This window comes from Cnephaeus nilssonii (assembly GCF_951640355.1).
Source record: "Cnephaeus nilssonii genome assembly, chromosome: 15".
Taxonomy (NCBI): Eukaryota; Metazoa; Chordata; class Mammalia; order Chiroptera; family Vespertilionidae; genus Cnephaeus; species Cnephaeus nilssonii.
This window is the reverse complement of record NC_137086.1, coordinates 12,364,465-12,380,821: the sequence shown is the minus strand read 5'-3', so window position 1 is coordinate 12,380,821 and position 16,357 is coordinate 12,364,465. Positions and strand designations below refer to the sequence as shown.

General features: G+C 39.9%; 1 protein-coding gene across 1 annotated transcript in view; it reads right to left on the bottom strand.

Moving 5' to 3' along the window:
* BABAM2 (BRISC and BRCA1 A complex member 2) overlaps positions 1-16,357 on the bottom strand; it is a 343,534-nt gene that overhangs the window by 277,755 nt on the left and 49,422 nt on the right. The window lies entirely within an intron of this gene.

The following is a 16,357-nucleotide window of genomic DNA, read 5'->3' as shown; positions in this document are numbered from 1 at the left end:
CTGTTCCTTTCCTGTCTCCTCCTTTAGCTCCCTTTTTATTCCCTCCACTCACCCCAAGAATCAGTCCTCACCATTCTGCTAATACAAATAAGCAGATTAGTACTCCAATAATCTAACATATACTGGGTTCTAGTATATAAGAGTATGTATACTTGTGTACTTGCATACCATAAATCCATACACACTCGTACAATTATATCAGTCCAATCATTTTTACTGCTTAAACAATGTCTTCATGGTGATATCCAAATTTAAACATTCAGACTTCAGTTCTCATTTGAGCCTTTCTACCTCTATGTACTATGTATTTCAATGTCAAACTCCACAAGTCTGAAAACGTGCTCCTCACTGTCCCTTTTCTCACCCCTCTCTTCCCCTAGCTGACTTCCCTATCTCTAGGGATGGCATTGCTATTCCTTAATCATCATGCTGAAGCTTTGGTATCATCTTCAACCCTACCTGTACCCTTTATACTCATAGAAAACAAAATGTTTCTCATATGGATATGTCCCACTGCTCAGAGCTCTATCCAGGCCCAGATGACCTAGTCCATACATTCATGCATCCAATGAACAAACATTTAAAATCTGCTCTAGGCTCTATGCTGGCACTAAAGACCAAGCAAAGAACTCTGCTCTTGAAGAGTTGGCAGGACTAGAAGAATTCAGTTATGACCATATCCTCTTAAACGGCCTCCTAATACCAGTTTCCCTCCAGCCCATAATACATACTATCACAAAGTAAATCTTCTTGAAGTACCGCTTTGCCCCAAAACTTCCTAGCTAAAAAAAAAAAAAATTAATTGATTCTCTGATGTCAAATGGAGTGAGGGCAAGCTTTTCCAACTGGCATTAAGGCTTCCAAAATACAATGTTCCTATTTATTTTTCCATTATTCTATCTACAAGCCAATACCAATTTTCTATTCCAGTTGATATGATCCACTCACTGACCTTCAAATACTATGACATGTAGCTGAAATGCTCTTACCCCTTCCTCAGTTCTTATCCATCCTTTACGAGCCTACTTAATTATCTTTTGTTGCATAAAGGCTCCCCTAATAAATTCAGAACTGATCATTGTTCCTTATGAAATTCAACAATACTATTTGGTTATGTCATTCACTTGAGTATTAAAATGTAGTCATATTATTTTTATTGTTTCATTAATTTTTAAAATTCATAATAAACAAACCCTATAATGTGAGCACAGTGATACACACTGTGTCAATACAAAGATAGTTATCCTCAAGGAGCTTACATTTTGTGAGAGAGACAAGACATAAACTTGATCTTTCTAAATATCTTGTAAGCATTCAGAAAACAAACATGCTCTTATATTTATTTCATGTCTCTGACAAAGCAAAATGCAACACATATAGAATAGATTCAAGAAATGCTCAATATATGAAAGAAATTCTATTCTCTACATTGAATATCTAAAGTAAAGATATCTACAATAAAGAATAAAGTATAGAATAGTTATTACTTTTACCACTTTCTGTAAGGAATAAATTTGAGCAATAATATATCCTTCAGAAGTTGGGTTTAGAATTAAATTATCAAAAGTTAGTACCGAAAGAAAAGTTGGTACAGCCCTGGCTAGTGTTGCTCAATAGTTAGAGCACTGACCCGCCCACTAAAGGGTCACAGGTTCGCTTCCCAGTCAAGGGCACATACCTGAATTGCAGGTTCAATCCCCAGCCCCAGTCGAGGAGTTTGCAGAAAGCAACCAATTGATGTGTGTGTCTCACATCAATGTTTCTCTCTCTTCTCTCTCCTTGTCTCTCTCTCTCTCTCTCTCTCCCCCTCTCCCTCTCTCCCCCTCTCTTTTTCCCTCCCTTCCTTCCACTCTCTCTAAAATAAAAATCAATGGAAAAAATATATTTGGGTGAGGCTTAACAAAAAATAAAATAAAATAAATAAAAGTTACTACAATCAGTCCCTTCATCCAACCCACAATCTGGTTTTCAACTATATCTATTATGAGTTATAAAATTTCTTCAAATCTGCCAACTATAAAACATTAATCCAAGCCAAGATGAAGAAGAACTAGTGAAAACAATACGAATGCCCTGATTACTCATTCTTATTCAACTACACCCAACATGAACAATTCCTTAGGAGGACATGTACATTAGGATACGTTTTCAAAAGCTCTATGGCTGGCTTACTTTAGTGACCTTTAGAAAAAAAATTCATGAAGTTAATAAAGCAAAGGCATTACAGTTTTGGAAAAAGCCAAGCTGCAATCCATTGTGCCTCAATGCTCAAAAAATAAATAGCATGCTAAATTCCAATAGAAGCAATTTTATTATTTTTGTTTCTACTGAAGACACAAAGCTTGATTTTCAAATTCTCAAAGGAGCATTGTCAGTAATACATAGTATTTCCAAACCACCAAACATTAAAACTCTGATCCAAGGATATTCACTCTTGCCAATTCTATTCAACATTGTACTGCAACTTCTAGCCAGGACACTTAGGCAAGAAAAATTAATAAATGGCATCTAGATTAGATATAAAATCCAAAAAAAAATAAATAAATAAACTATGAGAACCAATAAGTTCAGCAAGGTTTGCAAAATAAAAGGTAAATGTATAAAATAAATTGCATTTCTATACATTATCAATGAACAATCTAAAATGAAATTAAGAAAGCAATTTCATTTACAACAGCATAAATAAGAATAAAATACTTAGGAATAAACTTAACAAAAGAAATGTAAGATTGTACACTTAAAAACTACAGACATTGTTGGAAAATGTTAGAGGCCTACATAAATGGGAGACATCTCATGACCATGAATCAGAAGACTTAATATTGTTCAGATGACAATACTACCTAAATCAATCTACAGATTGCATATAATTCTTATCAAAATCCCTGCCTGACTTATTTATTGCAGAAATTGACAAACCAATCCTTAAAGTCATATGTATATGCAAGGGATCCAGAATGGCCAAAAAGCAATCTTGAAAAAGCAAGGTTGTAGGACTTACACTTGCCAATTCAAAACTTATTCCCAATTCAAAACCACAATAATCAAAACAGTGTGGTACTGGCATAAGTAGAGACATTCTGATCAATGGGATAGAATTCAGAATCTAGCAATAAACTTTCACATTTATAGTCAATTGATTTTGACAAAGGCCCTAAGACAATTCAATGGGGCAAAGAGAAAATATTGAGTGTTGGCGAGGCTGTGGAAAAATTGGAACCCCTGTGAGCCACGGGTGGGAATGTAAACTGGTGCAGCCACTATGAAAAACAATAGGGCACCCGGGTCCGGGTGAGGCCGTGGGCCCCTGGATCCGGGTGAGCCTGGGTCCCGGGTCCGGGTGAGGTCGTGGGCCCCTGGATCCGGGTGAGCCTGGCCCCGGGTCCGGGTGAGGCCGTAGGCCCCTGGATCCGGGTGAGCCTGGCCCCAGGTCCGGGTGAGGCCGTGGGCCCCTGGATCCGGGTGAGCCTGGCCCCGGGTCCGGGTGAGGCCGTGGGCCCCTGGATCCGGGTGAGCCTGGCCCCGGGTCCGGGTGAGGCCATGCGCCCCTGGGTCCAGATGAAGCTGAATCCTGGGTCTGGGCGAGGCCGTGTGCCCCTAGATCCGGGTGAGGCTGGATCCCGGGTCCGGGTGAGGCCGTGGGCCCCTGGATCCGGGTGAAGCCGTGCCCCTGGATCCGGCCGAGACCAAACCAGAGGGAGTCGGACCTGCATTACCACCATTTGTCCACCATCCAGAGCTGAGGGGTCAGTGCCGACATGTACTCATAAGGAACTGGTGGACATTGATATTGGGTCTCAAAAGAACTGTTGGACCAGAAAGAAACTCACTACAGACTGATTCATTTGCCTGTCAGCATAACTATTATTGCTCGTCGCACATTCAATTCTTATAAGTATATCTCTAGTGACACATGATTTCGCTCATCTAGGGGAAATGATGAACAACATAGACTGATGAACAAGAACAGAACCAGAAACAAGGAGGCATCGATCGGACTATCGGGCCTCAGAGGGAGGATAGGGGAGGGTGGGGGGAGGGGGGAGAGATCAACCAAAGGTCTTGTGTGCATGCATATGAGCCTAACCAATGCTTAAGTTCAACAGAGGGTTGGGGCATCCATGGGGAGGGGTGTGGGATGGGAATGGGGGGATGAGGACAAATATGTGACACCTTAATCAATAAAGAAATTTAAATAAATAAATAAATAAATAAATAAAAATTAAATAAATAAATAAATAAATAAATAAATAAATGAAAAACAATAGGGCAGCTCATCAAAAATTTTAAAATGGCTTTGGCTTTCAATCGCGGGGGAGCTGGCTGTCTGTCCGCTGGTGCACCAGGCCTTTAGAAAGCCTCCAGCACAGCCATGGCGCAGATGCTGAGCAGACACTGAGCACTGGTGCCGCGAGCTCAGCGTCCTGCTGGCCCAATCAGCTACCCCGGCCACCCTGAGTCCCGCCCCTGCACCTCCCGCTGGCCCAATCGTGGGCATAGCGGAGTGATGGTAATTTACATATTACCATTTTATTATATAGGATATTTTACCACAATTAAAAAAAATCTTTTAGCCCAGCCAGCATGGCTCAGTGGTTGAACATCAACCTATACATTGTCAGACTAAACCAGGAGGTCATGGTTTGATTCCTGGGCAGGGCATATGCCAGGGTTGCAAGGCTCGATCCCCAGTGGGGGACATGCAGGAGGCAGCCGATCAATGATTCTCTCTCATCATTGATGTTTTGATCTTTCTCTCCCTCTCCCTTCCTCTCTGAAATCAATAAAAATACGTTTCTTAAAAATTTTTTTAATAAAAGGGTCTGCTATGGAGTGAATGTTTGTGTCCCCTTAAAATTCACATGTGGAGCCCCACCGGCGTGGCTCAGTGGTTGAGCATTGACCTATGAACAGAAGGTCATGGTTTGATTCCTAATCAGGCACATGCCACATGCCCAGGTTACCAGATGGATCCCCAGCAGGGGGCATAGAGGAGGCAGCTGGTCATGATTCTCATCATTGATGTTTCTATCTCTCCCTCTCCCTTGTTCTCCAAAATCAATTTACATGTGTGTGTGTGTGTGTGTGTGTGTGTGTGTGTGTGTGTGTGTATGAAATTTATATGTTGAAACCTAATCCCCAATGTGATAATATTTAGAGGTAGGGCCTTTGGGAGGTGATTAGGTCGTAAGCGCAGGGCCCTCAAGAATGGGATTAGTGCCCTTAATAAAAGACCCAAGAGAGCTCTTTGTGCCCTTCTGCCATGTGAGGTTACAACGAAAAAACAGACTGAACCAGGAACAAGACCCTCACCAGACACTGAATCTGCCAGTATCTTGCTCTCAGACTTCCCAGCCTCCAGAACTGCGAAAAGTAAATGTTTGTTGCTTAAGCCATTCAACGTCTAATACATTGCTATAGCAGCCCAAACAGACTAAGAGTCTTTTCAACAAATGGTGCTGGGACAATGGGATATCCTCATGCTAACCAATCAAGTTGAGTCCCTAAACTATACCAAAATTAACTCAAAATGGATCAAAGATCTAGGTGTAAGAGTGAAAACTATAGAACTCTTTGAGGAAAACATAAAAGTATTATCTTTATAATTAGGTAGTGTTTTCTTACATACGAAATCAAAAGCACAAGCAACAAAAGAATAACTAAGTAAATTGGACGTCATAAAAATGTTACATTTTTTGTCCTTCAAGGACACTGTCTAGAAAGTGAAAAGACAACTCATAGAATAGGAGAAAATATATGATTTGGCAAATCATATGTCTGATAAAGAACTTGAACCCAGAATATATAAGGCACACTTATATATAAGACACCTCAATAATAAAAAGACAACCCAATTTAAAAATGGACTAAGGGTTTAAATAGCTATTTCTCCAAAGTAGATATGGAAATGGCCAACAAGTATATGAAAAAATGCTCAACATCATTAATCATTAATAAAATAAAAATCAAAACCACAATGAGATACCACTTCACCTATTATGATGGCTACAATCAAAATGACATAGAATAATAGATCTTGGTGAGGATGTGGAGAAACTGGAACCCTCATACACTGCTGGTGGGAATCAAAATTGGTACCACCACTTTGGAAAACAGTTTGGCAGTTCCTCAAAATGGTAAACACAGAACCTTATGACCCTCCAGTTCCACTCCTAGGTATATACTCAAGAAAAATGAAAACAGGTTCACACAAAAACTTGCACATGAGTGTTTATAGCAGCACTATTCACCCTGACAAAAAGTAGGGGGGAAAAAATGTCCATCAACTGAAGAATGGATAAATAAAATGTGAGATATGTATGTCATTCAGTTATTTAAAAAAAGGTACTGTTACATGCTACAATGTGGATGAACCTTGAAAACATTATGCTAAGTGAAAATAGTCAAACACAAAAGGCCACATATATTGTATGATTATTGTATAATTTCATTTACATGAAATGTCCAAAATATGTAAATCCATAAAAACAGAAAGTAGATTAATGGTTGCCAGGGGCTGGAAAAGGAGGAAATGGGGAGTGACTGCTGAAGAGTACAGGTTTCTTTTTATGGAGACGAAAATGTGGTGGAAGAGTGCTGAAGGTTGCACAACTTTGTGAACGCATTAAAAATCACTGAATTGTACACTTCAAAGAGAGAATTGCATGGTATGTAAATTAAATTTCAATAAAGCTGTTATTTTTTAGTGTGATACAAAAATTTGTCCTACTTTAATCTTAACTTAAACAAATGAACTAGAAAGTATTTACTCAATGGTTCTGAATAAATTTATTTTTTATAAATAAAATCATCTTGAAAATGCAATTAGGGAGTCCTCCCATTTTTAAAACTCTGAAATGAGCTCTTTTTAAAAACAAAGAATATTTTGATAATATTCTCTGAATACTTTAAAGATCTTTCATTTTCAAGAAGTTCCCATATGGATCCTTTTAAACAACAGTACTAGAGAAGTTAATTTCCTTTTTTTTTTTTTTACTTTAGTTGATATTTTTACATTTAAAGCAGCTAAAAGTATTTGACTATACAATATTTTTTAAATAAAAGATGTATACCAAATTATCACACCCTCAACTGGGAGGATCTTTTTAGAGAGAAAGAGAGAAGTTACTATAATATATATAATAAAAACATTATACAGGTATTTTTCAAAACAAGTAAATTTAAATACCTTTCAGAATCTCACTCTTACATTTCAGAATTTCTCAAACTCTTATCTTCAACCTCTAAGATCTCCTGAAACACTGTGCTCAACATCTATAGCCTCTTTGCAATAAAATGCGTCATTGTTCTCTTGCTATGGAGGTCAGTAAATCAGTCAAGAACATTATTAAAAACCAAGATGCACAGACACACATACTGGACACCTGGGGAGTGATATGGGAAGGAGAAAACACAGCACCTGACCTCAAGGCGGAGATGGTGGAGAAAAGACCAACACAAATCATATAGGAAAGCAATAGCCTCGCATTTCCTTTATTTCACCCTGGAGAAGATGAAAGGAACACGAAGTACAGACTACTCAGATACTGCTTATTTCAACTTTCCAGAAAAAAGAAGAGTAGGCAGGAGGACAAAGAAATAAAAGGGTGACATAAGGTGAGGTTAAAAAAAAAAAGTAAAGACACAAAACACCTAGAATGTCTAGCAGTTGTGATCAACTAAAAACAAAATGGTAGTTTCAAGTTTTATTTTTTATCACTCCCTGAAAATGTCCGGGCTACAATACTGGGACCAATGCTTCATAATATGACACATTCATGAAATCACAGAAATTCCAAAACAAAAAGAGTTGTTATGTATATTAACATATTTCAAGGTAGTTTTTATTTACACACCTGGGCCTTAGAAGCTGACAATTTTAATATATATTTTTTTTATTTCAGAGAGGAAGGGAGAGGAAGAGAGAGATAGAAACATCAATGATGAGAGAGAATCATTGATCAGCTGGCTCAAGCACGTCCCACACTGGGAATCAAGCCCACAACCTGGGCATGTGCCCTGACTGTGAATCGAACTGTACCTCCTGGTTCGTAGGTCAACGCTCAACCACTGAGCCACTCCAACTGCGCTAGAAGCTGACAATCTTTAGAGGATATCACCATCGTCTCAGGAAGGCCCCATCCCAGATTGCAGAGTGAGCCATCATCCTGATCCCAGTCACAGAAGGAGCACAGCTTGTCCACAGGCTCCTTTCCCTATTCTTACCACTGAAATAGTATCTCCCTTAAAGTGTGTGTGTGTATGTGTGTGTGTGTGTGTGTGTGTGTGTGTGTGTGTGTGTGTGTGAGAGAGAGAGAGAGAGAGAGAGAGAGAGAGAGATAATCCTCACCTGAGGATATTTTTCCATTGATTTTTAGGAAGAGTGAGAGAGAGGAAAAGATAGAGAGAAACATCGATGTGAGAGAAACGTATCGATTGGTTGCCTCCTGCATGAGCCCGACCAGGGCCTGGGCCAGGGAGGAGCCTGCAACCAAGATACGTGCCCTTGACCAGAATCGAACCCGGGACCCTTTGTTCCGCAGGCGGATGTTCTATCCACTGAGCCAAACGGGCTAAGGCGTACCTTAAAGTTTAAATAACTGCCAGGAAAATATAGTTTCAAAGAAATAACTCAAGTGGTAAATAACTGGAGTTTTGCCAATGATGGAAGAATTATTCCTCAGTTGCTACATAAAATGGTTATTTACTGAAACTCCAAGTATGGAAAGTAAGCATCAGACAAGAACCTTGTGGAAATGCCAGCTGAAGGAGATTCTCAATGGGAAGGTGGATTCAAGCAATAATTTGACAAAAGACTTCAGAGAGGTGACTCATTGCCAAGAGTTCTAACTCTTGATAGTGTTTCCTTATACTGAAATTTAATCTCTCTTTCTCTCTTTCACTTAAAATTTTATCCACTACTTCTTAGGAATTTATGGAACAATTCTAGTTTCACTTTAATATCATAGACCTTCTACTCCCTTTACAGGCAGCTCTTGTGACCTCTCTTTCAACCCCACCATGAGTCACATCTTGACCAGGCTAAATACCCCAGTTTCTTTCACTATTCCTCATATGACTTGGTCTCAGTTTCTTTTATCATCCATTCCTCTCTTCTCTGCAGGTGTACCAGTTTTGTAAATCCTCTTAGAGGATAATACCCAGAACTAACCATAATCTAAAGAGCACAGAATCAAGTTCAAAAATTCATGCCTTCATTTTAGATACTAACCTTCTATTTAAAAAATACCACTGGAAATTGAAATAGCTTTCTTTGGCAGACACATCAGTGTTGACTAGTATTATGCTTCCTATCAACTAAGAGCCCCAAGACTTTTATATACATACTAGAGGCCCGGTGCACGAAAATTTGTGCACTCAGGGGGGTCCCTCAGCCCAGCCTGTGCCCTCTCACAGTCCAGGCCCCTCAGGGGATGCCCATCTGCCAGCTTAGGCCCACTCCCCAGGGGAACAAGCCTAAGCTGGCAGTCAGACATCCCTCTGGCAGCCCAGGAGCCCTCGGGGGATGTCTGACTGATGGCTTAGGCCCGTTCCCCATGGGGAGCGGGCCTAAGCCACAGCTGGACATCCTTAGCGCTGCCATGGAGATGGGAGAGGCTCCCACCACTGCCACTGCGCTCACAGCCATCAGCCCAGGTTGTGGTGCTCCCCTTGTGGGAGTGCACTGACCACCATGGGGCAGCTCCTGTGTTGAGCGTCTGCCCCCTGGTGGTCAGTGCACTTCACAGCGACCAGTCGTTCCGCTGTTAGGGTCAATTTGCATATTACCCTTTTATTACATAGGATTCACTGTTGTTAAGTCACATAGTCTTCATTTTTCATTTCTTTTTTTTTTTTTTAGTCTTCATTCTTAATTTGGACAGCAAAACTTGAGAATGTACTTCAGGGATTTAAATTTGTCCCTATTATATATTTCAATCTTGTTAGATTTACCTCTCTGTTTACAGCTCAGCATAGTATTCTTAGATTCTATTCCAATTTTGGGTTGGCGCTCCCGGTTTCAAGTTATAAACAGACAGGCTGAACATGCTTCTGGAAAACTCTCTCTCTGGCAGACTGAGTTCAATTAATCAGTACCTCATGGGTGCAATCATTTAAATAATATTTACCCAATAATACTACAAACCTAGAACATTCATTACAAGAATACCACAAAGAAACTTATCAAGTCCTCAAAGATATACTCTGCTTTCCTACAAATTCAGAGATAGTGCCAATGATTCCATTGAATAGCACGCTTTATGTCTTGAGAGGTAGAATTTCTTTTCCTCTATCAAGGAAAAGAATTATGGTATCGGAGAATTGAGATAATTTGTATGACAGGGGCCCTCAAGAAATATCTGTTAAAAAAAAAAGAAAAGAAAAAAAGGATGATCCTGGCCAGTGTGACTCAGTGGTTGAGTGTCGACCAATGAACCAGGAGGTCACGGTTCGATTCTGGTCAAGGGCACGTGCCCAGGTTGTGGGCTCAATCCCCAGTGGGAGGCATGCAGGAGGCAGCGATCGATGATTCTCTCTCATCATTGATGTTTCTATCTCTCTCTCCCTCTCCCTTCCTCTCTGAAATCAATTAAAATATATTTTTTAAAATATAAAAGTGGGGGAGATTAAATGCAAGTCATTTACATTGGCCTCCTTTCCACATAAGACTTCCTTCTATCAGACCCCTAACTCTAGACTGAGACCACATCTAATCTTTCTTTGCATTTCTAGTATCTGAGGTTATGCTGTACAACAGAAATATATTTCATACACATAATTTAAAACTTACTAGTGGCCACATAAAAAGAGTAAAAGGAAAAGGGTAAAATTAAGTTTCTAATTATTTTTTTAATTTATACAGTAAAATTGACTTTTAGAATAGTTATGAATTTTATCACATGCATAGATTCGCATACATAGATTTATATAAACACCACCAAAATTAGGGTACAGAACAATTCTATCACCTTCCCAAATTTCCTCTTGCTATCCCTTTGTAGTTAAACTTTCCCACCACTCCTCATCCCCAGCAACGTCTGATACGCACTCTCTCACTTCAGTTTCACCTTTTCCAGAATGTCATACTGAGATAGGCTAGTAAGCCAGGACAGTGGAATAGGGAAACTGAAACAGACAGTTAAACAGTCAAGCAATTTATTGCCATCTAGTAAATCGAAAATTCCCATATTCTGAAACCAAGGACTCTTAAGAGTAAACGGTTTACATTTCTCTTCTCCAAGAAGAGGGTAAATAGCTTAAATCACCCTACTCAAGGAAGACAGAGAGCAGAAATCCAATCAGAACCATTTGCCAACCACACCCAAGAACAAATAAAGTTAAGAGTTTGGTGCAGCAGCATAAAGCTAATTATATTGATACCCCAAAACCTCCCCTAAAACCCCAGTCTTTAAAAACTATCAAAATGAAGAGCCCAACATGTGCTTTCCCTCCTACAAGCATGCCCGAACCTTTCCCCTCTTCTTTCCCCACAGGCATGCATCTCCTAAACTCTAAGGGTTCCCAAAAGACTTGCAACCAGGGGAGCAATTGGGCAGCGGCAGCTCATTCCAGCCTGACCCCCTGAACCTGTCTCTGACTTTTCACTCTGAGTTCAATTAATCAGTATCTCATTCAACCACTGAGTCAAATTATAAGGCCCTGCTCTTATACTTTCTTTATCCTTTGTTTTTTATTGAATTGGTTCTTTTCTTATTGTTGACTTTTGAGAGCTCTTTATGTGTTCTGGAAATCTGTCCTCTGTAAGATATGTTATTTGTAATTCCAGTAACAATATAAATGGAACCACATAGTATGTAACCTTTTGAAACTGGCTTTTTTCACTTAGCATATGGTATTTAAGAAACAGCCAAATGTATTGATACATTTAAGTACACGTATCAATCGTTTGTTCCTTTTTATAGCTGACTAGTATCCCATTGTATGGATGTAGCATAATTTCTTTATCCATTTACCCCAATGAAGGATATCTGAGTTAGTTCTGTTTTTTTATTATGAATAAAGCTGTTACAAACACCCATGTACTGTACATGCTGTGTGAATATAAAATTTTCATTTATAGAAAAATGACTATCATTTCTAGATAAATACTTAAGAGTGGAATCACTAGGTCATATGAAGAAGTATATATCTTTAACCTTAAAACAAACTGTCAAACTGTTTTCCAGAATAGCTGTTCCATTTAACAGTCACACAAATAATGCATGAGAGTTCCAATTGCTACACATTCTCACCAACACTTGATATTGGTGAAATTTGCTGTTGTTATTGTCCTTATTATTTTTAGTCCTTCTAAGAGGTGTGTCATGACATCTCATTCTGGTTTTAATTTCTATTTCCCTAATGACTAATGAAGTTAAGCATCTTTTCATATGCTTATTTGCTATCTGTATACCTTCTCTGGTGGAGTGTGTTCAAATCTATTGCCCATTGTTTTTTATTCAGTTGTTTCTTTTCTTATTAACTTTTTTTTTTTTTATTCTCACCTGAAGGTGTTTTTCCATTGATTTTGATAGAGAGAGGAAGAGAGAGGGAAAGACAGAGAGAAATATTGATGTGAGAGAAACACACCTATTGGTTGCCTCCTGCACTCGCCCAGAACAGGGCCTGGGCCAGGGAAGAGCCTGCAACCGAGGTACATGCCCTTTTCCGGATTGAACCCAGGACCCTTCAGTCTGCTTGTCAAAGCTCTATCCACTGAGCCAAACCAGCTAGGGCTTATTGTTGACTTTTGAGAGCTCTTTGTATGTTCTGGAAATCTGTCCTCTGTCAGATATGTTATTTGGAAGTATTTTCTCCCACTTTGCCTTATCTTTTCATTCTCTTAACAGTATCTTCAGCAGAGCAAGTTTCTAAATTGATGAAATCCAATTGATTAACTTTTTTCTTTGATGAGTTGTTTTTCATGTTGTATCTGAGAATTCATTGCCTAACTAAAGTCACAAAGACTCCATCCTATGTTGTCTTCTCAGAGCTTTATAGTTTGAAATTTTACATTTCAGAATGTGAACTGAGTTATTTTTTGTACATGGTTTAAGATAAAGATCAAGATTTTTTTTTGCGTAGAGGTGCCCAATTGTTCTAGCACCATTTGCTGAGAAGACTATCCTTTTTCCATCAGTGTCTTTGCATTGTGAAAAATCAATTAATCATATGTACATGGTTCTATTATTTACCTTTCAATTTAGTTTTACTGATCTGTGTCTATTCTTTTTCCCATACTGCACTGCCCTTGAAAATGAGTCTTAAAATTAAGTAGTTTAACTTGTGCAACTTTGTTCTTCTTTTCAAAATTTGCTTTTCTAAGTCCTTTGCCTTTCCAAATAAATTTTAAAATCATCTTGTCAATACCTATAAAATCCTGCTGGGATTTTGATGGATATTACACTAAAACTATAGATTAACTAAGGGAAAATTGACTTAACTATATTCTGTCTTCTAATCCATAAATACATATTTCCATTTATTGACGTTTTTTATTCCTTATATCTGATATAGATCCTGAACATATTTTACTAGATTTATAACTAAATTTTTCTTTGTTTTTTTTAGAGGGTAGCTATTTTAAAGGCATTGTTTGTAAATTTTCTTTCCAAATGTTCTTGCTAGTATAAAAATAAAAATAAAAAAGCTGTTTTTCCTATATTGACTTGTATCCTGAAATCCTGGAAAACTCACTTATTAATTCTAGAAGTTTTGAAATTTCTTGGAATTTTCTACATAAACAATCATGTCATATGTGAATAGAGACAGTTTTATTTATTTATTTCCAATCTGTATACCTTTTATTTCTTTTTCTTGCTTTATACAATGCCTATGCCTTTCAGTGTAATGTTATATCAGAGTTGAGAAAGTGAACACACTTGCCTTGTTCTCAATCTTAGGAAGAAAGCATTTAGTCTTTCACCATGTATGTATGATGTTAGTTGTAACTTTTGTGTAGATGTCCTCTATCAGGTTCAGACTGAGAAAATTTTCTTCTATTCCTATACCACTAAGAGTTTTTATCATGAACATATTTTGAATTTTGTTAAGTATTTTTTTCTGCATCTATTGATATGATCATATGGTTTCTCTTGTATTAGTCCATAAATATGGAGAATAACATTGATTGACTTTCAAATGTTGAGTCTGTTGTTTATTCCCAGCATAAAACCCACATGGGCATGATGCATTTTTTTTTTTCCTCATGGATTCCATCTATATATATAAAAAGCCAGTGACCAGAATGTTGTAACAACCGAAACGACCAGTCACTATGATGCCCACTATGGCCAGTGAACTGGCCCAATCAGGGGGTTCAGCTGGCTGGCCAACCTCCCACAGCCCTTCCCCCTGCTGGGCCCCACCCCTGATCGCCCCCAACACCAATAGGGGGCGGGGTAAGCCAGCCAACTGCCTGTGGCCCATCCCCCAGCCAGCTTCGCCCCTGATCGGCCCCCCACTCTGATCAGGGGCAGGGCTGCCTGGCCAACACCCATGGCCCCTCCTCCAAGCCGCTGGCCCCCGATCAGCCCCCCCATCCCATTCAGGGGCGGGGCCAGGTGGCCCACTGCCCACAGCCCCTCCCCACAGCTGGCCCTACCCCCAATCAGCCCCCATCACCCCAATCGGCCCGCAGCCCCTCCCCCAGCCATCCCTGCCCTGACCAGCCCCCCCACACATACCAATCGAGGTGGGGCTGGCCAGCCAACCTCCCACAGCCCTTCCCCCAGCCGCTGACCCCAGATTGGCCTCCCACACCCTATTCAGGGGAGGGGCCAGCCGGCCCACTGCTCACAGCCCCTCCCCATGGCCAGCCCTGCCCCCAACCGGCCCCCCCATCTCAATCGGCCAACCTCCCACCATCTTCTCCTCCCAACAGGCCCGGCCCCAATCTGCCCCCATTGGGGCCAGGCCAGCTGGACCCCACCCGTGCACGAATTCGTGCACTGGGTCTCTAGTTTACTAATAATGTTTTTAAAGTTTTTCTTCTCTCTTCAAATGAGGGATGTTGGTCTATGTTTTGTTTTGTTTTGTTTTGTTTTTCTTGTACTTTCTTTGACTGATTTTGGTATCAGGAGAATGCTGGCCTTATAAGATGAGCTGGGAAATTTTGCGTCCACTTTAATTTCTGGGAGAAATTGTGTAGAATTGGTGGTATTTATTCCTTAAATATTTGGTAGAATTCACTTGAAGCAATCTGGGCCTGGAGTTTTACTTTTGAAAGATTTTTTTTTTTAAACTATGAATTCAATTGTTTTAACAGATGTAGGACTATTCAGAATATCTACTTCTTCTTGAGTAAGTTTTGAAGTCTTCCAAGGAATTTCTTTTCATTTAAGTTGCCAATGAATTGGCATAACATTAGGTTCAAAATAAAAATGCTAGACCATCTTCTGTGAACTTGGTTCAAATGTCAGTACAGTTTTCAAAGCCTTATAATGCTATTCTGGTTTTCCCCAAGTGTGTTACTGAGAAACCAGTATGGAATCTGGTCACTGAACTACAATACAGTTCAATTCTCAAAGCCTTTGCTATATTCATTCTGCCCAGTTCCATACATGTGCAGCTCAAGAATAAGCCTGGCCCTAGCCGCTTTGTCTCAATGGATAGAGCATCAGCCCGCAGACTAAAGGGTCCTGGGTTCGATTCAGGTAGAGTAGGTACCTTGATTTCAGGCTCCATCCCCATCCCTGGTTGGGGCACCAGCGGAAGGCAACCAACCATGTGTCTCTCTCACATCAGTGTTTCTCTGTCTCTCCCTCTCCCTTCCACTTACTTTTAAAAAAAAAAACCTACACTAATAAAAGAGTAAGATGCAAATTGACCGTACCTTCACGACGCCCACCAGCCAATCAGGAGTGAGTATGCAAATTAACTCAACAAAGATGGTGGGTTAATTTGCATACGCAGGCGCCGAGTGGCCAGGGGCAGGGCAGGATGCCCCAGGCAGTGTGGGAAGGCGGAAAGGTGGCTCCGGGCCGGAGCGAAAAGGCGGCTCTGGCTGGAGCGAAGGCAGTGCCAACAGCCAAGGTAAGGAAAGCCCATTCTTGCACAAATCTTTGTGCATTGGGCCTCTAGTCAATGGATAAATATCCTTAAGTAAGGATTAACAAAAAAGAATAAGCCTGAGACTTCATACATAAATTAAGGATACTGTCCTCCTCTCTGTGATTTTCTCCTATACTGTCTTGCTCCCATACTTCAAGTACTCCACAGCCACTGTGGCTAGTAGCAACCATGTTGAAAAGCTGAGATCTAGAGGATAAAATGAAAAGAACAAAGGGAAAAAGCTCATCCATTTTTCCATGACCACTTCTAGGTAAAATGTGCTCACTACTTCATAGGCAGCACA